The sequence below is a fragment of the Schistocerca americana genome, chromosome 4, assembly GCF_021461395.2.
Source record: "Schistocerca americana isolate TAMUIC-IGC-003095 chromosome 4, iqSchAmer2.1, whole genome shotgun sequence".
NCBI lineage: Eukaryota > Metazoa > Arthropoda > Insecta > Orthoptera > Acrididae > Schistocerca > Schistocerca americana.
Genome location: NC_060122.1, coordinates 145,846,775 through 145,872,706, shown reverse-complemented (window position 1 = coordinate 145,872,706; position 25,932 = coordinate 145,846,775).

The window sequence follows — 25,932 nt, the reverse complement described above, 5'->3', positions numbered from 1 at the left end:
TACCATTAGAACAATATTATTAATAATCTGCGATTTTTCCATCCCTTGCAACGTGGAAACTGTTAGCCCTAGAGAAAAGAAATGAAGAAGACCTCTTTTTCTGGAAATTAAGTGTAGTTTAATTTTGTGCTGAGAAACATTTTCACTAGAAGCAGCTGTTTTCGAATTATTCGGGGAAAACATAAAAAACTGGCCTTTAAATGCCCCCCACCTCGACGCTCAGACCCCACCAGTCAAAACTTTTAGTCTGTTGTTCACCACACTTCCTCCTTGTCTTACGCAAAAGTTTGCGACTACGCTATTTTTTTCCGTCAATCGAGCCTTTTTGTCTTTGTTGACTGGTATATTGTGGCAAGATGGGTCTTCACACTACTTTTCCGAAGACTTCTTCATGCGCCCTTGATGGTGCTCTACTTTCAGTTGAAACGCTGTAATCCATTCAAGTGCAGTGTTGTACCTATAGTTAGCGCTCGTGGTAATTGTGTGTGTGTTTACAAACATTGTTAGGATTACCTTCCTATCGGTACAGGAACCGTCATAATAGTGACACACTTGCTTTTGCTCTATAAATTCAATCATGTAATTTTGCAGCCCTTTGTGCTCTCTAGGAGACCTGCGTTTTCTCTACCTTATCTAAGAGTAACATAAAATACCAGCTGTTTTAATGACACAGTACGGGCTTGTGATAAATGTGACGTGTTACTTAGACCGAAATTTTAATGGCATGCTCTGTCATGCTTTTTTTATTTTATTTTATTTTATTTTTTATTTTTTTTGTAGAATTGTTTTATGAACAATAGTTTTTCTGTCTGTTTTATATCTGAAGATGATTGCTTGAGCAATTGAAGCCGCTTATTATTTTATAAACGAGCGATCAAGGCAAATAATTTTTATATTGAAAAGTAAGATCGCGTACTCCACACACTTGACCCTGTTAAGCCTTATAAAAACTTTACTCAAGGTAATCTCCGCCATGTCGCGTATGGTGGCCTGCATAGTACTTATGTATGTAGAGGTAGATGCAGATTAGTTTTAAAATTGATGAACATATTATTCTCCAACCCCCCTCATGCAGCTACTCTTACATACGTCGATGAGTAAGATGTCCTTGCGACTCCAAAACTTCGTGACCGTTGTGTTTTTGGTGGTCTCATTTTTATTTTTTTTATTTTTTGGACCGTGGAAAGTACCAATCCATTGACTAGTGCTTTGTTTCTGAACTCTGCAAAACTCGGAGGTCGTCACCAGTCGTTAAAAACAACAACGTCACTCTTGTCGTACCGAGTCAGAAAAGTTAGTGGCGTTAATGCTCGTTGTTTTTTGTCTTAATCAGTCAAACGTCAAGGAAATACCCGGTCACACTTTTCTATAGCGCAAAGCACCATTAACAATTAGAGAAATAACTGGTCGTAAAATTTCAGAAAACACAAGCTCAGTCGCTTAGTTTTTCAGGCGCCAACGATTAGGAAGAAGTTCGAAGCGGCAGCGGAAGTGATGGGAGATTTAAGCGACTCGTCAGATGAAGACATTCTTTACTTTTAGGAGGAGTCTCGAATATTCCCCGCGGCCGTCAAAAGGTCTCTCAGTAGTGGAAAAGGTTCAAATACGAGCCCCAATGACAAGATGAAGTTGTGTGAGATTCATAAACTTGCAGCTAGCTGGGAAGCTAGCCAAGGTTTGAGCGCGACCATCATGAATAAAAAGATACCTTTAGCTGCTATCAAGCAGAAGGTTGCTTTGAACACCACAGTGCCTTAGCTTGTACGGTCCTACTGGTGGCAGTATGCACTTGCCTTCGTCCGATCTCTGAATGGGCTTAGAGAGCCAGACCTTAGGGGGACATACAGTTAACGTGGACGCCAAAACATAATTCCAATGGTGATTTTTCACTTCAACAAACACTTCCAGATGTGGGAGGACGACGACCGGGGAATATCGGGTGCTTGAATAGTTTCCGTTCGAAGGCCATGCAGTCCAGAATTGTTACGCCAATGAAGCAATCGCCTTGAGCATTGAGGCACCAGGTGGAAGATACCTGTTTGTAAAACAGCATGTTTTGCTACGTGAAGAAGTCCGTAACTACCTTCCGCACAACATCATGTCGTCCGACAGGAATCGCCAAGCCTTCAAGGCCTTTTTTCAGGGACTGAAGGTGTGATAATCGCGTGGGAAGACATCAGGACTATAAGGCCGATTCTCGAATGTCTCCCACTCGAGCTGGCGTAATAGATTACAATGGCCTCCCAGATCGACCGGCGTCTTGTGTCGAATCCCGACCAGCACGGAAATGGAGCACCATTTCACAAAGGTTTTCGACAGACATGCTGCCCACGCATTCTTCATTCTCCGATGGATGTCTACCGGTATTTGTCCTTCGGCAGCCAAGAAAATGATGGCAGCACGTTGGTCCTGTTTGCACGCAGTTGTTAATAACGACGCCATAATTTAAGTTTCCGCACGCATCTGGAAAACACACGAATGCCAAACTAAACCCTGTCCTACAGTCGGAGCTTATATATATCCCTCATCGGAGTCTCGCTAAGTTACATATACGCTGTAGCAACGACCTCAATCGGAAACAACTTTTTGATCGCCTTTTATCTTTGTATAAGTGCGTATTGGACTTCATTTTTCAGAGTCGTTCCTGCTCCCTGGGTACCGTAACAATAGAAAATCTAACGTAAAGTTCTTGCTTCATATAACCACAGCAAAAGGAAATAAAACTGTAAAGCCACAGAATAACAGCTAGACCAACTATAGTCAATCACCCAACGATATTACCGCTCAGAGGCGATTCGTCGCCAGTAATTCATCGGATTGCATGGGAATTACAGGTGATCAGCATTTCACAGCGATCTGTGCACACGCGTGCGACCTACGGACGGATAGCGCGATCTGGTGATAGAATTCTGAAATCAAAATGGTTCAAATGGCTCTGAGCACTATGGGACTTAACATCTATGGTCATCAGTCCCCTAGAACTTAGAACTACTTAAACCTAACTAACCTAAGGACATCACACAACACCCAGCCATCACGAGGCAGAGAAAATCCCTGACCCCGCCGGGAATCGAACCCGGGAACCCGGGCGTGGGAAGCGAGAACGCTACCGCACGACCCCACGAGATGCGGGCAATTCTGAAATCTGTCGTCATTGTGTGAGACCCTTCAGGGAGTAGTATTTCTGGAGCTTCTACTACCAGGCACAAAGATTGTGTGTTTTTTTTTTTTTTTTTTTTTTTTTTTTTTTTTTTTTTTTTTTTTGTCGAAACTCATTGGATATCCGTACAGGTAGCATGCAGTGACGTGGCCACGTAAAATGAGACGAGCAGAGGAGGAATACAGCTTCGAATGTCATTTAATTTTTAAGCAAAATGAAATAATACACTGCAAATCTCCCACAATAGCTCCTTCCTTGTCCGAATCTGAGAAATACATTTCAGTTCTGGAAGTGTCACCTGCTACGTTGATAACGAGCCTATCAACAACAGAATCCACGAAGCCAACCAGGTGCAGCATTTTCTCTTCTTTTATGACTAGCCGTTCTATATCCCTCCAGCGTTCGGCAGTGACATGAAAAAGCTGCGTGCGTTACATCCAGCACGTCTGGCAGCTTAACAGTCTAGCTACTTCTCGGACCAAATCCCGCAGCCTGGCTTCAGATCAGTTCTGTTGGGTTCATATCGTAATGGTAAAATAGCAAATGTAAAAATGGACCATTTGTATGATGTGCTGGATGCTGTGAAAATGATTGTTTTTCATGTTTCTACGATACTTATGTACCTCTGTGGTATAAAACGATGGACATAATCCGAATAAAGAGGATTTGGTTTTTCATTTTTGCCTTACAAAATTATGTTTTCTTAATTTAATCAACTTTTATAAACAACCATACATACAATACCGATAGTTAAAATTTGTACTTGAAATGGAAACAGTAATTCCGTGTCCAATGTGTATTTAGAAACAAAAAAACGCGCGTTGTTCACAAAAAGTGGCGATAAGTTTTATAATTACGAGATTTAGGTATTTCAAATTGAACGAGAAAAAATGTAATAGTAGGGAGATTTGAAATGATGAACCATTACCTCCCTTCATCTCGTATATCATTATGCTACCGACTACGCTACAGATTCGTAGATAGTTCGTGTCGCAACTGCAATAGATACAGCGCTGGATAAACTTCAGAGCCGATTGTCTCCGTGAATTTATGGAAAACATTAAGAACAGCCTATTTCTTGGCACTTTTTAGCCGTGTTCCACGTGCGCGTTTCACTACGGAACAGAAAGCAGCCTCAGCCACTTTCATAGTGCACATTAACAGCGCGACTATCAGAGCACAAACCTGCAGAGGCTGTGACTTCACACGATTTTTGAAATAAAAACTACGTATTTAAAGCACGATAAAGGGAAACGTTGATGGCTGTTAATACATTTGAATATCTTAAAGTTTCATTTGACGTAACGTAATAATAAGATATCTAACACGTAAGTAGGACCTACTTCCAAGAGCGTAACAACAGCAGTGTTCGTATGCTACGGCTTCTGACCAATCATAGCGCTTGTTTGTTTACATCAGGTTTATTCTTATGATGAACGGATTATAGCAGAAGCGTTATTACACTTGGTGCAATCGGTTCGAATGTTACTTGCTTTTAATTTCTTCGTTCAATCGTTTCCCATGCTTGACTGTAATGTTAATCACCGGGTGCTGTAACTTGAAAGGATCGAGAAGTAATGCAACGCATCTGTTTTTTCGTCCAGTTTCGGTTGAAAAAATGTGTCATTTGTTGTGGGACAGCAAGGAATATTCCAATTTCAGCCCATATAGTTTCATGTAGTTCCGATAGTTGGCGGTGCTGTACGTAGCGTTCAAAATGGCGTCTGTAACAGAGGTACGTCCCAAGCAGAGAGCTGTCATTGAGTTTTGCTTGCAGAATGTCTACGAAAACCTGTGAGTCGTCGGATGAGGCGTTTGTTATCATCGTAACAAGGTCGCGCAAACCTGTCCGATATCCCGTGTGCCGACCGGCCGCAGACAGCTGTGACTCTTGCGTTGTTTGAACGTGCGAGTACTCTCTTTCTAGGTGATCGACGAATCACAGTCAGACACCCCGCTGCTCAGCTGGGCGTCTCTGTTGGTAGTGCTGACTCACCCGTACACAAGTTGCGATCCCCAAAGGTATATGCCAGCTGGGTCTTTCGCCGCCTAACACAAGACCATAAAGAGCAACAAAGAACCATCGGTGCGGAATTACTTGTACGTTACGAGGCTGATCGGGACAATTTTTTGTGAAGGTTTTCACAGGCGCTGAAATATGGGTTCATCGCTTCGAACCGGAAACAAAACGGCAAACTTTTAGATTCGTGCCACACCATCACTCTTCCGAAGAAAACGCAGAAAGCCACACACTCCGCCGCGTGGTTATTCTGGTTGATGTCCTGCCTTATGGTGCAACGATCAACTCTGCAGTTCATTGTGCTACCCTCAGAAATTGAAGGAACGACTTCAACGTGTTCGCCGCAATAAAAACGTAAACTAATATCTCCTCCTCCACGAAAACGCAAGACCTCACACAAGTCTGGCCCCCGAGAGGAGCTCACAAAACTTCATCGGTCTGTTCTTCCTCATCCACCCTACAGCCGGATCTCGCACCTTTCGACTTCCATCTGACTGGCCCAATGAAGGGTATTCCTTTAATTGCCCTTCTTTTGTAACGGAAAATGGTGGACCTCCCTATCACCCACAGTAATACATCAGATCAGACACCAATTTCATTCTTGCTAAAGCAGTTAAAATTTTGCGAAGAAAATCGTTTTAAGTATTTGTTTTTTTTTCAGTGTTCAAGAAGTCAAGTACATTTTTAGCAAAAACCTTTCTCAAAGTTAATTCTTCATCTGAAGTTTGCTGTACTCTTTCTTGTAACTAGGCCGATAGTGACAGTTATTTGTAATTCTTTTAATCGTCGATCGCCCATTGCCAGACCATGCACTTTCTAGGTGTCACCATATGTTGCAGTTTTAACACATCCACCTCGTATACTAGCAACAAGTGTACGACCACTTTTAGAATCAACAGCCCATTTCTTTACAGTTGATACTGATGGACGTAAGTTATTTTACGACATATTGATACTAAAATAAAAAATTATGATTTCATTCGCATCATGGCCATATATCTGGGTTACGTTGAGAACTTTTCACTTTGTCTTTGTTCTTTATCGGCGTCGACCGTTGGAAAAGTTAGGAGGGAGAAGACGTCACACTGGAGTTTTGAGATCGAAACTTCCTGGCAGGTTAAAACTGTGTGCCGGACCGAGCACTTGCCCGCGAAAGGCAAAAGTCCCGAGTTCGAGTCTCGGTCCAGCACACAGTTTTAACCTGCCAGGAAGTTTCATATCAGCGCACACTGCGCTGTAGAGTGAAAATTTCATTCTAGTTTTGAGATCAGTTCCCGTGATCGCTGAAAAAAAAAAATGAATTAAGGGACGGCAGCGCATCAGAGACGTAAATTTATGGAATGAAACGTGCGTCCAAGCGACAGTAACATAACAGGACGCAGTATTTACAAACGAGCAGGAGAAAACGTGACGAACTACACGAGCCGGCCGGAGTGGCCGAGTGGTTCTAGGCTCTACACTCTGGAATCGCGCGATCGCTACGGTCGCAGGTTCGAATCCTGCCTCGGGCATGGATGTGTGATGTCTTTAGGTTAGTTGGGTTTAAGTGGTTCTAAGTTCTAGGGGACTGATGACCTCAGAAGTTAATTCCTATAGTGCTCAGAGCCATTTGAACCATTTTAATATGACAACCCCCCCATAAACCATGGACCTTGCCGTTGGTGGGGAGGCTTGCGTGCCTCAGCGATACAGATGGCCGTACCGTAGGTGCAACCACAACGGAGGGGTATCTGTTGAGAGGCGAGACAAACATGTGGTTCCTGAAGAGGGGCAGCAGCCTTTTAAGTAGTTGCAGGGCAACAGTCTGGATGATTGACTGATCTGGCCTTGTAACATTAACCAAAACGGCCTTGCTGGTACTGCGAACGGCTGAAAGCAAGGGGAAACTACAGCCGTAATTTCTCCCGAAGACATGCAGCTTTACTGTATGATTAAATGATGATGGCGTCCTCTTGGGTAAAATATTCCGGCGGTAAAATAGTCCCCCATTCGGATCTCCGGGCGGGGACTACTCAAGAGGACGTCGTTATCAGGAGAAAGAAAACTGGCATTCTACGGATCGGAGCGTGGAATGTCAGATCCCTTAATCGGGCAGGTAGGTTACAAAATTTAAAAAGGGAAATGGATAGGTTAAAGTTAGATATAGTGGGAATTAGTGAAGTTCGGTGGCAGGAGGAACAAGACTTTTGGTCAGGTGATTACAGGGTTATAAATACAAAATCAAATAGGGGTAATGCAGGAGTAGGTTTAATAATGAATAAAAAAATAGGAGTGCGGGTTAGCTACTACAAACAGCATAGTGAACGCATTATTGTGGCCAAGATAGACACAAAGCCCATGCCTACTACAGTAGTACAAGTTTATATGCCAACTAGCTCTGCAGATGATGAAGAAATAGATGAAATGTATGACGAGATAAAAGAAATTATTCAGGTAGTGAAGGGAGACGAAAATTTAATAGTCATGGGTGACTGGAATTCGTCAGCAGGAAAAGGGAGAGAAGGAAACATAGTAGGTGAATATGGATTGGGGGACAGAAATGAAAGAGGAAGCCGCCTGGTAGAATTTTGCACAGAGCATAACTTAATCATAGCTAACACTTGGTTCAAGAATCATGAAAGAAGGTTGTATACCTGGAAGAATCCTGGAGATACTAAAAGGTATCAGATAGATTACATAATGGTAAGACAGAGATTTAGGAACCAGGTTTTAAATTGTAAGACATTTCCAGGGGCAGATGTGGATTCTGAACACAATCTATTGGTTATGAACTGCAGATTGAAACTGAAGAAACTGCAAAAAGGCGGGAATTTAAGGAGATGGGATCTGGATAAACTGAAAGAACCAGAGGTTGTACAGAAATTCAGGGAGAGCATAAGGGAACAATTGACAGGAATGGGGGAAAGAAATACAGTAGAAGAAGAATGGGTAGCTCTGAGGGATGAAGTAATGAAGGCAGCAGAGGATCAAGAAGGTAAAAAGACGAGGGCTAATAGAAATCCTTGGGTAACAGAAGAAATATTGAATTTAATTGATGAAAGGAGAAAATATAAAAATGTAGTAAATGAAGCAGGCAAAAAGAAATACAAACGTCTCAAAAATGAGATCGACAGGAAGTGCAAAATGGCTAAGCAGGGATGGCTAGAGGACAAATGTAAGGATGTAGAGGCTTGTCTCACTAGGGGTAAGATAGATACTGCCTACAGGAAAATTAAAGAGACCTTTGGAGAGAAGAGAACCACTTGTATGAATATGAAGAGCTCAGATGGCAACCCAGTTCTAAGCAAAGAAGGGAAGGGAGAAAGGTGGAAGGAGTATATAGAGGGTTTATACAAGGGCGATGTACTTGAGGACAATATTATGGCAATGGAAGAGGATGTAGATGAAGATGAAATGGGAGATCAGATACTGCGTGAAGAGTTTGACAGAGCACTGAAAGACCTGAGTCGAAACAAGGCCCCGGGAGTAGACAACATTCCATTAGAACTACTGATGGCCTTGGGAGAGCCAGTCATGACAAAACTCTACTATCTGGTGAGCAAGATGTATGAGACAGGCGAAATCCCCACAGACTTCAAGAAGAATATAATAATTCCAATCCCAAAGAAAGCAGGTGTTGACAGATGTGAAAATTACCGAACTATCAGTTTAATAAGTCACAGCTGCAAAATACTAACGCGAATTCTTTACAGACGAATGGAAAAACTGGTAGAAGCGGACCTCGGGGAAGATCAGTTTGGATTCCGTAGAAATGTTGGAACACGTGAGACAATACTAACCTTACGACTTATCTTAGAAGAAAGATTAAGAAAAGGCAAACCTACGTTTCTAGCATTTGTAGACTTAGAGAAAGCTTTTGACAACGTTAACTGGAATACTCTCTTTCAAATTCTGAAGGTGGCAGGGGTAAAATACAGGGAGCGAAAGGCTATTTACAATTTGTACAGAAACCAGATGGCAGTTATAAGAGTCGAGGGGCATGAAAGGGAAGCAGTGGTTGGGAAAGGAGTGAGACAGGGTTGTAGCCTCTCCCCGACGTTATTCAATCTGTATATTGAGCAAGCAGTAAAGGAAACAAAAGAAAAATTCGGAGTAGGTATTAAAATTCATGGAGAAGAAGTAAAGACTTTGAGGTTCGCCGATGACATTGTAATTCTGTCAGAGACAGCAAAGGACTTGGAAGAGCAGTTGAACGGAATGGACAGTGTCTTGAAAGGAGGATATAAGATGAACATCAACAAAAGCAAAACGAGGATAATGGAATGTAGTCAAATTAAATCGGGTGATGCTGAGGGGATTAGATTAGGAAATGAGACACTTAAAGTAGTAAAGGAGTTTTGCTATTTAGGGAGTAAAATAACTGATGATGGTCGAAGTAGAGAGGATATAAAATGTAGACTGGCAATGGCAAGGAAATCGTTTCTGAAGAAGAGAAATTTGTTAACATCGAGTATAGATTTAAGTGTCAGGAAGTCGTTTCTGAAAGTATTTGTATGGAGTGTAGCCATGTATGGAAGTGAAACATGGACGATAACCAGTTTGGACAAGAAGAGAATAGAAGCTTTCGAAATGTGGTGCTACAGAAGAATGCTGAAGATAAGGTGGGTAGATCACGTAACTAATGAGGAGGTATTGAATAGGATTAGGAAGAAGAGAAGTTTGTGGCACAACTTGACTAGAAGAAGGGATAGGTTGGTAGGACCTGTTTTGAGGCATCAAGGGATCACAAATTTAGCATTGGAGGGCAGCGTGGTGGGTAAAAATCGTAGATGGAGACCAAGAGATCAATACACTAAGCAGATTCTGAAGGATGTAGATTGCAGTAGGTACTGGGAGATGAAGAAGCTTGCACAGGATAGAGTAGTTTGGAGAGCTGCATCAAACCGGTCTCAGGACTGAAGACCACAACAACAATATGACAACGACATTTGCACACACACACACACACACACATACACACACACACACAATGAAAGGAACGCCATTCAAATGTAACATGCGCAGAGAAGAGAACGGCGTGGAAAGTGTATTGAGAAAGCATATGATTCAATGTCATGATTACGTTAGATACGCCTTTTTTTCAGACGGCTACATTAGTGTTGCTTAAAGAGTCAATGTCAGCTGTTTCACAATTAAAAAATGCATTAAGTGTTGTGAAACACAAATCGCAGTTGTGAACAGTGTGACACACCAAACTACGAGGAGTTCACTTGTCACACAAAAGCCACGGAGAACAGATTTTCACTGCATTTGAACGTGACGATTGAATTCAAAAGAATCTGTCCAAACAAAGAAAAATTAAAAACTGATCACTGGGTTACACCGTATCAGAAAACATTACATTATGTATATAACACACGTAGACGAGTTTCCTACGATGCTACGAAATTTGTTACAGCAGTGTTTATTTTCTTTTATGTTTTTAGTATCTACAGGGTGTTTGTTTTAACTTGAGACGACTAAGTAGCTCAAAAATGACACATCGTTCGAACAAAATATTCTAAGTGAAAAGTTAATATTAGTGAAGGAGAAATCAATCTGCTTACCTCTCTTCCTGCGTGGCCGTGGTCAACTTTCTATTTTCAAATGGAAACCCCCAATTTTTATTTCATATCCGGATTCTATGCCAAGAAATACGTACGGTTTACTCATATCATGGGTTTACATTTGTTGCAGATCTCGCTGTAAGCGAAAAATATCATCTGTGCCCATTTTTGCAATTAAGAACCGACGTATTTGATTCTACATTTCATTAACTGTGTACCTGAAAACCTTTGTGCTTTAACGGGTTATATTTACGTTCGAAATTTAGTTCAGTATTGCAAATTCGATTATACGGTACAACATGGTTGGCCGTTTCACTGTCTGGTTAGAAACTACTTTTAGTGTGATTCAGGAACGACGTTGTGGATGTGATGGTTTCCTGTTCCTCTCGTGATGCTTGATTTCGGTGAGTCCTCTCGCCTCTCACCAGAGAGGTGGTCTAAAGTGAATACCCATGGTAGATGCGCCTCTCACTATTACTTAATGGACATTTTCGTTATTGTAAAGGTTGTGCTTTGTATTTCACCGGTAGCCGATAGCGGCTAGCGCGAGATATTCGGTGGTGTATGGAAACACACAACGAAATCCGTCACCCTGATGGCGGGATTCGAGGGCGGCCACCGAAATCAAGCATTCCGATGGTTTGGGGACCCACCACGATGAACGCCATAGGGAACAGAAAACTACGCCAGAAATGTCAATGTCTAGCCACATTATTTAACTGTATAATCAGACTTGCAACACTCGCGTAACGTAAAATATCAGTATCAACAGTTAGAACACAAAGGTTTGCATTTACGTCGTAAATCAAACGTAAAATCGAATGCATTGGTTCGTAATTGCAAAAGCAGGGATACATAATATTTGTCGATTACAACGCCATCTACAACGAATGGGAGTCAACGGTGCGTATTTTTTGCCGTAGAATCCGAACATGCAATAAAAATGGCGGGTTCCCATTTGAAAATACAAAGCTGACTCCGCCGACGTAGGAGGGTTGCCAGTTGTAGCACCGACATATGTTCTGTTTGCTAGTATTAACTTTACACCAAGGACATTTTTTCATATAATGCGTTGTTTTCGATATATTTAGTTGTCTCAAGTTAAAACAAACATCCTGTGTGAAAGATGATGCGAGGTTACGTGTACGAACTACGTTAACAGGAACGTGTCGCTGTCGCGACGCCTTACCCCTGCACTGTGGGGCAGGCAGTGTAGTGTGGCGATCTGCGGACAGATGGCGCGCGCTGTCGCTTCAACCACGCAGCAAGCCACGAGGGCGCGCGGATTTCGAGCGGGTGGAACCTGTCCTCACCTGAGCAGGAAATAAAAGGAGTAGCAAATGGCAAACTGCAATTAAACGTTAGCACATTGTCTTGCGAAACAATACAGCCTTATAGCTTCTTTCACGGCTAAAACATGAAATTTACTTCGATTCATTCATGGTTTATTAGAAAGAAATTCCACGTGAAATATTTGAACCACATAACGTATATGGAGGGTCAGTATAGGGACACGAATGTGAAAGGAGTGATGTAGAAAGGGAAGAGAACGTAGACGACGATGAGACGGGAGATATGGTACTGCGAGAAGAATTTGTCAGAGCACTGAAAGGCTTAAATCGAAATAAGACCCCGGGAGTAGACTACATACCCTCAGAACTACTGATAGCCTTAGCAGAGCCAGCCATGACAGAATTATTCCATCTGGTGTACAAGCTGTATGAGACGGACGAAATACCCTCAGACTTGAAGGAGAATGTAATAATTGCAGTTCCAAAGAAAGCAGATGCTGACAGGACTGGAATTACCGAACTATCGGTTTAATAAATCATGGTTGAAAAATACTAACACGGATTCTGCACAGAAGAATGGAAAAATTGGTAGAAGCCGGCCTCGGGGAAGATCGGTTTAGACTTCGGAGAAATGTTGGAAGACGCGAAGTATGTATAACCGTCAGATTTCAAACAACCCAAAAACTCAGCATAAAATTCAACAAGCTATGTTTAGACTATAAAACAGTACCCAGCTAACTACAAACAAAATGTGATCTTTAGCACAACAGACAAAACGTAAGGCTGAGAAATCAGCGTGTTACCACACCACAAAGGAGAAAAACACATCAAAACACAACAGAGCCATAAGTAACACGCAAAATAACGCGATACCTACTTATTTTCGTTCCGAAATGCATAATAAACGAAAATGAAAATTACGTTTTGCTGTTTGCCGATGACAAGCTGTAGATTGTGTAGCAGACTCACAGCTAGCAACATAAAGATTCAGTAACTTCACGTAAAGTATCTAAAGTAATGCCTACATTCATCCTTTTTCCAAATAAGCTATGAAACCAGAACTTCAGACATACTGCAATAAACAACATATAATGCATCAGCTCAGTGATACATATCTCGACTGTGAACTATAAACAAACTATCTATAATATTTGACAACAATCACTTCATTCACAAATGTAAATACATTGCGCCAAATGTTTTCTCTAAACGTTAATACGTAATAACAGTTTTACAGAAAGTAAATAAAGTAACCCACTGAATATAGCATAAAAAGCGCTAAAACATGTCTGGGTAAAAAAAATAATTCCAAAGGTGTCTTGCATAAGGCGGAATTCCTCATCCAGCCTATGATCATGTCTCATATTAAGTAATGCGTTCATATATAATAAAGTTACTGTAGTTAATCAATTAATCATCTGCTCGCACTGACAACACAATAACACTTCTTTAGACAATTGCAGTGCCACAGCTTTGCGGAGGCTGAGGGTGACAGCAATTTGAAACAGAACAGTTGACATGAAGTGTTGCGAAGGATAAGAGCTTGGGTATTGTAGACATCGTTTCCCGCTCTCTCTATAGCTAGGCTATTGGGAGCTCGTAACATGCAAATTTATGTATGTTACCGATCAGTAATTAGATTGGTACATATACGGCCCGAGGTGCAACCCCACAATGTCAGTACTCGCTCTTTAGCAGAAAAGTTCGACGACCACTATGTTGAAATCTCGGACCATTACACACAATGATTTCGGAGATATAAAATTTTACCTACAAACAATAATAACTTCTCTTGTACTACGAAACAGAGTTATGGAGCGAAATATATTTACTTGCCATCACATCTGAAACCATAAGTACAATATCAATTCATAGAAATAGCTTATCTTGAATTTTCTTTGTTTTGTCTTCAATAGTTTGCCGACGTAAAAGTAACTACTTCAAAATTATTATATACTTATGTTTTGTTGTGTAAATGCTTCAGAAAGAGCAAGAGAGTGGATGGAGGACATACGTGCAGTACGAATGTTTTATATTATTCAAGACTACGTAAAAGTATGTGTGGGAAAATGTTTTGAAATCGTGTGTCACATTATGTATGTCCAGTGTGCATGGTTTTGTATAAAAACAGCCAGAATGAAAGTCAGGAGTGTAATAAATTCGTATGTTATTTCTGAGAATAATTTGAATTTTGTTTTGTTTTTATTCAAACTCAGTTACTTAAATTTACTTCTTTCGTATTCACTTATTACATATTGGATGAGTCAGGGATTACCGCGGCTATTTGACAACAGAAGCTATTTCTGATTGGCCGTTCATATCATCAGCCAAAGAGAATTAAGCATTTCTTTCGCTTGCCTTAGGGCTTTGTGCTGTAGTGCATTGGCTCTAGGAGTCGCTTGAGCGTCTTCTTAGTGAGCAGAACATGTGGAGTCGTGTCACAAATATCGGCTACGAAAAGGCAAATCATTCATCCTTTTGTTTCTTTTGTCATAAATCTGAGGCGGCTACAAGTTTTAAGCCAATCAGTGAAATGCTGAGATTTTTTTCTGAATTAATTTGGAAATTTCTTGTTAATGAACAACTCCGCGTTGCGTGTTTCGTGAGTTTTTCGAAATATTATTGCTAGCACTTCTTTCTTTTTAAAAAAAAAAATGACCACTAGAGACCTGACGTAAGAACTAGCGAAAGCTGTGGGTCAGTGACTGTTTAGATCGGTTTAGATCGTGGAATTTATTTTGGTTGGACTTTTAAATTCTAGCTCCTTTACGCGAGAAGTCTGGTGGTAAAACAGTATAACAGTGAACTTGCAATGATAATAGTTTTTCGGCAACAAGTGGGAATCTGATAGCCATTTCAAAATTGTTTCAGCTGCAATATAGCCTGATTAAGCGAATTTTAAACCTATTGTGCAAGTAATTGGATTCCCGGACGCCCGATATTTTCTTACGAACTTGCAGGCATTGTCTCCAAGCTTCAGTTATGCGGCCTCTGTTTGGTAGGTATTAGTCGGTGTTTGCCTCACGTCTGCTTTTCACCGACTGAAACAGTATCTGTTCTCACAAAGAAAGAGCAGCCTGAAATACTAACTTTTCATTAAAAGGAGAGCAAACTGCCCAGACTGTACTCACCGTTTTTGACAATGAGAGCATTTAGCGACTTTCAGCAACGTTTAAACGTAGTTTGAGATCTTTTCTAAATTTTAGGTTTTGACTGTTTCATTAGTGTCTGGGTAAATAATCCTAAGCCAATAAATTCGACAGCATTAGGAATTTACGTCTTCAACTATAAAGGTTTTGCATGCGTAACGCCAAGTATTTAGCACATTAATTCCTTTTTAGAATAATCAGAGGTTCGATTTTTTACGGATTCAGGGTTGTTACTGGTATCTTACTGGTATCTTACAAAGAAGCTAGTAAATAGTGTGTCATCTCTGTCTGTGGTTTCTTCTCTTGTAAAACTCATTAGACTAAATCCTCTAAAAATGTTGTGCTGCAGCAGAGTTAACCGTCCTTGGCATTCGAAAATTTCACGTTTCATAACACTAAAAGAGATTGTTGATTTGTACAAATTGACGACGGACGTTAAGTCTGACGATAGATGCGATATGACGCACTGTGACGACGATTGATCTACTTAGTGTTAGCCTGAACTAAAATTGATCTTGCGAGTCAGCCGAGATGGTTGGTTGGTTGATTGGTTGGGGGAAGAGACCAAACAGCGAGGTCATCGGTCTCATCGGATTAGGGAAGGACGGGGAAGGAAGTCGGCCGTGCCCTTTCAGAGGAACCATCCCGGCATTTGCCTAGAGTGATTTAGGGAAATCACGGAAAACCTAAATCAGGATGGCCGGACGTGGGATTGAACCGCTGTCCTCCCGAATGCGAGTCCAGTGTCTAACCACTGCGCCACCTCGCTCGGCGAGTCAGCCGAGAGATGGTACTGCTGGCTCTAAATGAACGTCATCTCTCTGCATTCAGAAACACTTCTCCTTTTTAATACTTTTCATACTCATCCCCGAACGGCATCTTGCACATTTAAAGTTCGACTCTCTTCAGCCAAATTCAAGCAAGTTGGGAATTTGGCAATGAGATTTCCAGTTGGGAACGTGGCTTATAACTGATAAACTGTGTCACTATCATCTTCTTCGCTGCACCAAGTCGCGGAAACATATAAGCGTCAACACAAAGTCTGAGCTGTACCGACGCACGCGATAACCCCGCCCGATGTAGCTACCTCACTGTCGGCGATGGCAGAGTTAATCGTGCGACACGGAGCAGCTTTCAGCGCTGCTGTATTAGTCAAACAGTTTTTCATAAAGACCACTGGTGACGCATTGCTCCGCCAGACCGGTGTAAGGAAATAAAATCTATGCCACAAGTGATCCTATTACAGCCGGACAATATCAGAGATCCCAGGACAGGTCACACGCACAGAAAAACATATGAAAGTAGACGAACGCGTAAAATCACTGTTAGGGAAGGCGAATGGAAAACTTCGGTTTTTTGGAAGGGTTCTGGGAAAATATAGTGTGTTTGTAAAGGAAATAGAAGACAAGGCATTCTAGAGCAGTTCTCCGAACATCTCGGCTGTTCAACAAGTAGGCTCGACAGTAGACATAGAACATATTCAGATGCGCAGTTCTAAGATTGTAGTAGTTTGGCGTAGTGTATATGATAGTACTGAGTCGATAATCAGGGAACTTGAATGGGCGTCTTTGGAAGTAAGGCAATGTACTCTAAGCAAATTTAGAGAAACAAGAATGCTGTGCGAAAATATTACTGCCTCCGTCGTATGTTCCACGTAGAACTCCTAAGATACGAGAGACTGAGACGAGTACAGTGACATATACAGTTACACTTTCGAAACAAAAGCAGCTAGGCACGACTACGTATTCTGGAATCGACCACTAGATGTCACGAGAGGTGAACACGACAATACGAGTGTAAAAAGAGGCGAAAAATTCCGTGTTGTCAGTAGAGAAGTAGTATGAGCAGAATGGATCGATCAGGAGAGCTCAGTGATTTCGAAAGTGTACTAGTCACTGGATGTCACCTGAGTAACAAATACGCCAGGGGCATTTCAGACCTCTTAAGACCGAACATATTGACTGTTGGTGATGTGACTGTGTATTGACTGTTGGTGATGTGACTGTGAAGTGGAAATGCCAGTGGACAACCACAGATAAACCAATACTAGGCAGATCTCATGCACTAAGGGACAGGGACCACCGAGCACTGCGGAGGGTAGTTGTAAAAAACCGCGTGAAATCAGCGGAAGGAATCACTCGTTAGTTACAAAGTACTGCCAGTGGCCCAGGTAGCAAAGTGAGTTTTCTTAGGGAGTTAAAGAGGATGGGGTACAACAGTCGATCAGGTCGTAAGCAACACACTTCTGGAGTCAGTGATGAGCGAGGCTTGAGGCGGTGTAAAGGGCGGAGCCCCTGGACAGTGGTTGACTGGAAACGAGTGACGTGGAGTGATGATTCCCGCCATGCCTACGGCATCCCATGGAAGGGTTTGGGTTTGGCGAAAACTAGAGAACCTTAAGGCTAACAGTGAAGTAACAAGTGGTGCTTTACGATATATCTGTGTTTCTTGTACACTACTGGCCATTAAAATTGCTACACCACGAAGATGACGTGCTACAGACGCGAAATTTAACCGACAGAAGGAAGATGCTGTGATATGCAAATGATTAGCTTTTCAGAGCATTCACACAACGTTGGCGCCGGTGGCGACACCTACAACGTGCTGACATGAGGAAACTTTCCAGCCGATTTCTCATACACAAACAGCAGTTGACCGGCGTTGCCTGGTGAAATGTTGTTGTGATGCCTCGTGTGAGGAGGAGAAATACGTACCATCAAGTTTCCGACTTCGATAAAGGTCGGATTGTAGCCTATCGCGATTGTGATTTATCATATCGCGAGATTGATGCTCGTGTCGGTCGACATCCAATGACTGTTAGCAGAATATGGAATCGGTGGGTTCAGGAGGGTAATACGGAACGCCGTGCTGGATCCCAACGGCCTCGTATCACTAGCAGTCGAGATGACAGGCATCTTATCCGCATGGCTGTAACGGATCGTGCAGCCACGCCTCGATCCCTAAGTCAGCAGATGGGGACGTTCGCATGACGTCAACTATCTGCACGAACAGTTCGACGACGTTTGCAGCAGCATGGATTATCAGCTCGGATACCATTGCTGCGGTTACCATTGACGCTGCATCACAGACAGGAGAGCCTGCGATGGTGTACTCGATGACGAACCTGTGTGCACCAATGGCAAAACGTCATTTTTTCGGATGAATCCAGGTTCCGTTTACAGCATCATGAGGGTCGTATCCGTATTTGGCGACATCGCGGTGAACGCACATTGGAAGCGTGTATTCGTCATCGCCATACTGGCGTATCACCCGGCGTGATGGTATGGTGTGCCATTGGTTACGCGTCTCGGTTACCTCTTGTTCGCATTGACGGCACTTTGAACAGTGGACGTTACATTTCAGATGTGTTACGACCCGTGGCTCTACCCCTCATTCGATCCCTGCGAAACCCTACACTTCAGCAGGATAATGCACGACCGCATGTTGCAGGTCCTGTACGGGCCTTTCTGGATACAGAAAATGTTCGACTGCTGACCTGGCCAGCACATTCTCCAGATCTCTCACCAATTGAAAACGTCTGGTCAATGGTGGCCGAGCAGCTGGCTCGTTTCAATACGCGAGTCACTACTCTTGATGAACTGTGGTATCGTGTTGAAGCTGCATGGGCAGCTGTACCTGCACACGCCATCCAAGCTCTGTTTGACTCAATGCCCAGGCGTATCAAGGCCGTTATTACGGCCAGAGGTGGTTGTTCTGGGTACTGATTACTCGGGATCTATGCACCCAAATTGCGTGAAAATGTAATCACCTGTCAGTTCTAGTATAATATATTTGTCCAATGAATACCCGTTTATCATCTGCATTTCTTCTTGGTGTAGCAATTTTAATGGCCAGTAGTAGTGTAGTTTGGAAGTGGTTCCCTTATTGGGCTTTAAAAGAAACGGTAACTGCGAAAGGATATGAACATATTTTACAGCTTTGTGTACTGAGGACAGTAGAGTAACTGTTCGGAGACGATGATTGTTTGCGTCAGTAGGATGGTGCACCGTGTCATAAATCAGCATGCGTGAGAGAATGGCTAGTGAGTAACAACATTCCTATAGAAGGACTAGCATGCCAAGGGTCCCGACCTAATGGAACGCCTCTTAGATGAGTTAGAACGTCGCTTTTCGTTCCGGATCCCAGTGTCCAACTTCACTACCTCTTCTGGTTTGGACTCTTGAGGAATATTGGACTGCCATTCCTCCACGAATATTCAGACACCTTATTGCAAGTGTCTGCAACAGAGCTGAAGCTGTCGTGAAGGAGAAGGCTGGGCACACCCCAAATAAATGTCCACTAGTAGGTGTCCAGATAGTTCTAACCAGGTACTTTAGGTATAACACACGCAATAGCTCTAAGATTCTATTCAGTGAGCTAGAATGGGACATTTCGAATGCAAGGGAACGTTTGGTAAATTGAGAGAAACGATTTTCACCGAAGACTGTGCCACAGTATTATTCTGTACATCGTGTATTTCACGTAGGGATCACAAGATAAATCAGGCCGCCTAGTGAAACATACATACTTATTGTGTACTCGCTTAATATTCGAATGGATTAGTTTAGACTTTCGGTGCTATTTCTACGAAGTACCGACCACCATACAATGCACTGTGGCTTGCGGAGTATATATTAGATGTACAACATGTAGCATGTCTTGGACATCTGTGGTCAATCACCGATGTCGTTGGACAATGTCAACCGTTTTCGTGGCTCAGTCGTTTCTATGATTATGATGGTTGCCCAGAAAGTAACGCACCTAATTTTTTTCTTCAGAAATTCTTTGCTGAATATAATGAGAGCTACACACACGAAAGAATGGTGTTTTATCTACACACCCAATTTCTCCACGCAATCTCTATCACGTTCTGTGGCCTTCCTCCAGCGCGAAACAAGGGCGTGTATGCCCTCTCGGTACCAATCCATGTCCTGGTGGCGGAGCCAGTGCTTCACTGAGTGAATCACCACCTCATCGTCCTCAAAATATCTTCCGGAATGGCATCCTTTTAACGGCCGAAGCAAGAGGAACTCCGAGGGGGCTAGGTCAGGGCTGTAGTGTGGAAGGAGTTACACTGTCCAATATTGTTTTGTGATGTGTTCAGCAATCCTCAGACTTGTGTGGGGGCCGAACATTATCGTGGTGCAGCAAAACATCTCCTGGGTTGCTGTGGCGCCGAGGTCGCCGGAAACGCGTCTTGACCTTTGTTAATGTGTTGACATATACTTCTGAATTAATGGTACCGCCCTCGGCATCACATCAGTGAGAATCACACCTTCACGCTTCCAGAACACTATGATCATGACTTTACCGGCGCAAGCAGTTGCTTTGAATTTTTTCTTCTGTGGGGAGTGGGAATGGCGCCATTCCACCGACCGTCGTTTTGTTTCTGGCTCAAAATGGTGAATCCAGGTTTCATTACCTGTCACATCCGGGACAAGAAGGCCTCCCCCTCAGCTTCAAAACGATGCAACAAATCAAGACAAATGTTTTTTTTTGTGTGACACCGAAGGACTCATCTCACACACGCTTCTGAATATCGAAGAGTGCGGATAATTGGGGCCACAATTCCTTCGCTGATTGACAGATGCAGCGCCATCTGCTGAGTCGTAATGTCTCTGTCCTCGCCGCAAATGTCGGATGTGAGAGCCGTTGGATGGTCTCCCTGACCGCTGCAAATCGTGGAGCCCCGCTGAACCGCCTTCTGATGACCTCACCCTCCGTGCCCAGCGACTAGCTGTACTTCTGTCGACAGCAGATGCTCCATAGACGTTGCACAAGCGTTTGTCAATATTCCCCACAGTTTCGTTCTCTGCAGTGAGAAATTCAATGACAGCACGTTGCTTGTTACATACAGACGCCATTTTGAAACTGTCCTGCAGCTACGCTATCTGTCGGAAGCGACGGGAACTTGGCGCGCTCGCTCAGGAGACTTCAAATAATACATACGTAACGTTTCGCATTCGTAGCATTGTTTCCGGTTGAGAAAAAAAATGCACTGCATTACTTTCTGTGTAAACCTCGTAAAGTCCATTTTTTAATCCGGGCTACCTCCTAGCAGGACCATTCATAGCGTTATTTTGTTGAGATTATTAGTAGAAAAGTTCCCATGCCGTCGCAGAAAGTCTTAGAAATTATAATCGCATCAAACCCTAGCTCCGAAACTGCAGCAAGGTCTTCACCGTGCGTTGAAGGCTTTACTGAGTACCACATAGTGCTTGGATTTGGCAAAAATGTTTTGTATCAGTCCACGACAAAATGAGAATGCCAGATCCCGCGTGACTCGACACATCTTCCAGAAACGCAGCATGTACTTGCATCTGTCTCAGTGACTACGGTGATCTCTTGCACAGTTCTTAGAGCATGTAAAATAAAACTCCTAACAAATACGGATCGAATGATTATTTCTCTGATAATTTGTCTCTAACACCTTGCAAAAGTTAAGTTACAGATATTCTGCTAATCCATCAATATTGGATTCATTTGGAGCCTTCTTTCTGGACTTTTGCACGTGTTAGTGTGGGTATAACAGCGCCAGTATGAACAGTGACGACTGCAAGGACTTGCACAAAATGCCCACTTGGCGTAATGAATGTCGGCTTTCTGTGTAGAAGCCTACAACAAAGAGAGAGTACCAAGTACGAGGGCGTGCTGAAAAGTAATGTCTCCGAACTTTCTATGTGAAAACTCTTAAACGTTTTTCAATAAAACTAACGTAATTACCTGGGAAGCAAAATCACAAGGGATGGTAGAAGCCGGAAAGAATTTGCGAGCAGAATACAAAAGGCCAAAATTGTATTTAATCGGAGGAGGAACTTACTCACAAGCAACAACATCAGTCTGAAAATAAGGAAACGTGTCGTGAAAGGTTTCGTTTGGAGTGTGGCCCTATACGGATGTAAAACTTGGACCATTGGAAGAGAAGAGAGAAGAAGACGGCTAGAGGCCCTGGAGATGCGGTGCTGTAGAAGGATGATGAAGACCAGCTGGAGAGACAAAGTAACAAACTAAGAGGTGCTTAAAAGAGTACAGAAAACCAGATCTCTGTGGAGGCACATCCAAACAAGAAGAGACAAACTTGAAGAGCACAAACCTACGACATAACAACATCATTGGAACAATAGCAGAAGGAGCTATTGAGGGAAGGAATCGGCGGGGGTGACCAAGGATATCATACATGCTACAGATCATGAATGACGTTGGATATAACACATACGTGGAAATGAAGAGGAAGGCAGACAGAAGAGAGGAATGGCGCTCTGCTTCTAACCAACCTCAGGGGTGAACACTAAAACAAGGAGAAGAAGAAGAATTAACTTTCTACATGTTTATTCTTCACGTCTACATATTTATTTCTCAGCAGAGTCATACTGGCGTCGGTCACATTTCTCTCAACGAGAGACCAGTTTCTTGATACCGTTACCGTAGAAAGTTGAACTTCGTTGAACCCCACTCCTGCATGCACCACTTCATCACTATCAAAGCGAAGTCCTCTAAGGCGTTCTTTAAGTTTTTGGAACAGATGAAAGTCGAATGGGGCCATGTCGGAACTGTGTGGGGGATGATCGATGGCAGCGAGCTCAAGGCTTCGGATTGTTGTAGATGTTGCAGCGCTCGAGAATGGTCCGGCATTGTCCTGCCGAAGGAGAGACCGCTGTATAGACAAAGTCTTTTGAGGTCAAAAATTCGATTACATCACGCTGTTTCTAACGCACCGACAAAGCTACGTTATACACTGCCCTTTTAAATACCTGTCACAGTTCGGAAAAATCTAGTGACAGAGGAGTTCATATATGTAGACATGAAGAATAAAGGTGTAGAATTTAATAACGTTTGTTTTATTTAAAAACCTTTAACAGTTTCCACATTAAAAATTGTGAGCCGTTACTTTTCGGCAGTCCCTCGTACAATCTGTAAGAGGGTGGTCGGCATTACACACAGATAGTAAAAGATATCGCCTTCATTCTTTCACAGTCCACCAGACGAAATCTTTGTCCTTCATGCAACGTTCATAAAACATTAGTTTACTTTCAATTCTTGACTGAGATACGCAAGTGTTTACCGGCAATTTAAATGCACAGAAGTTGCCGACTGCCAAACGTTGATTCATCGACAAAAATAAAGATTGGGTACTGCAGGAGGACAATGACCCGAAGCACCGCAGGAGCCTTTGCTGTGACTGAAAATACACTCCTGGAAATTGAAATAAGAACACCGTGAATTCATTGTCCCAGGAAGGGGAAACTTTATTGACACATTCCTGGGGTCAGATACATCACATGATCACACTGACAGAACCACAGGCACATAGACACAGGCAACAGAGCATGCACAATGTCGGCACTAGTACAGTGTATATCCACCTTTCGCAGCAATGCAGGCTGCTATTCTCCCATGGAGACGATCGTAGAGATGCTGGATGTAGTCCTGTGGAACGGCTTGCCATGCCATTTCCACCTGGCGCCTCAGTTGGACCAGCGTTCGTGCTGGACGTGCAGACCGCGTGAGACGACGCTTCATCCAGTCCCAAACATGCTCAATGGGGGACAGATCCGGAGATTTTGCTGGCCAGGGTAGTTGACTTACACCTTCTAGAGCACGTTGGGTGGCACGGGATACATGCGGACGTGCATTGTCCTGTTGGAACAGCAAGTTCCCTTGCCGGTCTAGGAATGGTAGAACGATGGGTTCGATGACGGTTTGGATGTACCGTGCACTATTCAGTGTCCCCTCGACGATCACCAGTGGTGTACGGCCAGTGTAGGAGATCGCTCCCCACACCATGATGCCAGGTGTTGGCCCTGTGTGCCTCGGTCGTATGCAGTCCTGATTGTGGCGCTCACCTGCAAGGCGCCAAACACGCATACGACCATCATTGGCACCAAGGCAGAAGCGACTCTCATCGCTGAAGACGACACGTCTCCATTCGTCCCTCCATTCACGCCTGTCGCGACACCACTGGAGGCGGGCTGCACGATGTTGGGGCGTGAGCGGAAGACGGCCTAACGGTGTGCGGGATCGTAGCCCAGCTTCATGGAGACGGTTGCGAATGGTCCTCGCCGATACCCCAGGAGCAATAGTGTCCCTAATTTGCTGGGAAGTGGCGGTGCGGTCCCCTACGGCACTGCGTAGGATCCTACGGTCTTGGCGTGCATCCGTGCGTCGCTGCGGTCCGGTCCCAGGTCGACGGGCACGTGCACCTTCCGCCGACCACTGGCGACAACGTCGATGTACTGTGGAGACCTCACGCCCCACGTGTTGAGCAATTCGGCTGTACGTCCACCCGGCCTCCCGCATGCCCACTATGCGCCCTCGCTCAAAGTCCGTCAACTGCACATACGGTTCACGTCCACGCTGTCGCGGCATGCTACCAGTGTTAAAGACTGCGATGGAGCTCCGTATGCCACGGCAAACTGGCTGACACTGACGGCGGTGGTGCACAAATGCTGCGCAGCTAGCGCCATTCGACGGCCAACACCGCGGTTCCTGGTGTGTCCGCTGTGCCGTGCGTGTGATCATTGCTTGTACAGCCCTCTCGCAGTGTCCGGAGCAAGTATGGTGGGTCTGACACACCGGTGTCAATGTGTTCTTTTTTCCATTTCCAGGAGTGTAGAAGAGAGATGTGCGGGTACTGGATTTGCCCTTATAGTCGCCTGAAGCTAATCCCGTAGAGAAAGTATGGTCTTACATGAAAAAGAAGTTGCAAGGGAAAACGATCTTCACTTTGAAACAACTGTCTACGCAAATTCGATGCATCTGCAAATCTCTTCCACGTGAATACACGGAAAACTTGGTTTCAAGCATTCCCTAGAGGTGCCAATCAAATATCGACGCTGCAGGTGACTGGACGTTGTGATTGCATTTTTCTTTTGTTCATGTATAGTGTATGTACTAGTAAATATTCTAGTATGTTGTCAAATAAATATTTCTACTGATTAACCCGACCACGATCTTATTTAACAGATCGTAATATCTAGTTACAACATCAGTGACGAACATCTACAGACGAGTGAATAGTGGTATTTATTATTTTATTGTACAATGTCTGCGTTTGCAGTTCACATTATGCATTTCTGAGGGAACATTAGATAATGTGAATTGTAGATAAAGACCTTGTACAATAAAGTAATAAATATTACATGCATTGACTGGTTAAAAGGACGATCACATGTCCCTCCCTGTTTCGGAAATAACATAGTGTGTGTGCGAGCATTAGGAAACGTGGTCAAGTGTGACATATGGAGTTTTGGGTCGGTCCAGCAGCCGTGCGCGGGTAGTCGTTAAGGCGAGCAATCGCGAGAAGCGGGAAATCCGGTTTCGAGTCCCGGTCTCACACACATTTTCTTATGTCACTATTAAATAGTAATGCAGTTTGCTTACCAAATTGCTTCATATTTGAATAGGGGTTTGGAAGACGAATGAAAGGCTTAGATATGTTAAAAGAGGCTCTGGCAGAACGCAGCGTACCTCTAAAGCAAATTGCGTACCAGTTGCTAGTGTGACCGATTCTAGAGTATTGCTCTGGGGTTTGGTGTCAAGCATGTCAGTTCAGAGGAAGCGGTTCTCGGTTCTAACGTCGGTACAGCCCCAGTGAAAGGGTAACAGAATGCTTAGGATACTTAAGGAGAAAAGGCGGTGTCTTTTTTTCTGAGACGGTAATATGTTTGTTCGCTCGGCCATCTTCCGTAGCAGCTGTTATAAGCAAATGTAATAGGTTTCTCCATATTAGGCTTTCTGCAGTTAACGAGTATTTTTCACCATACGC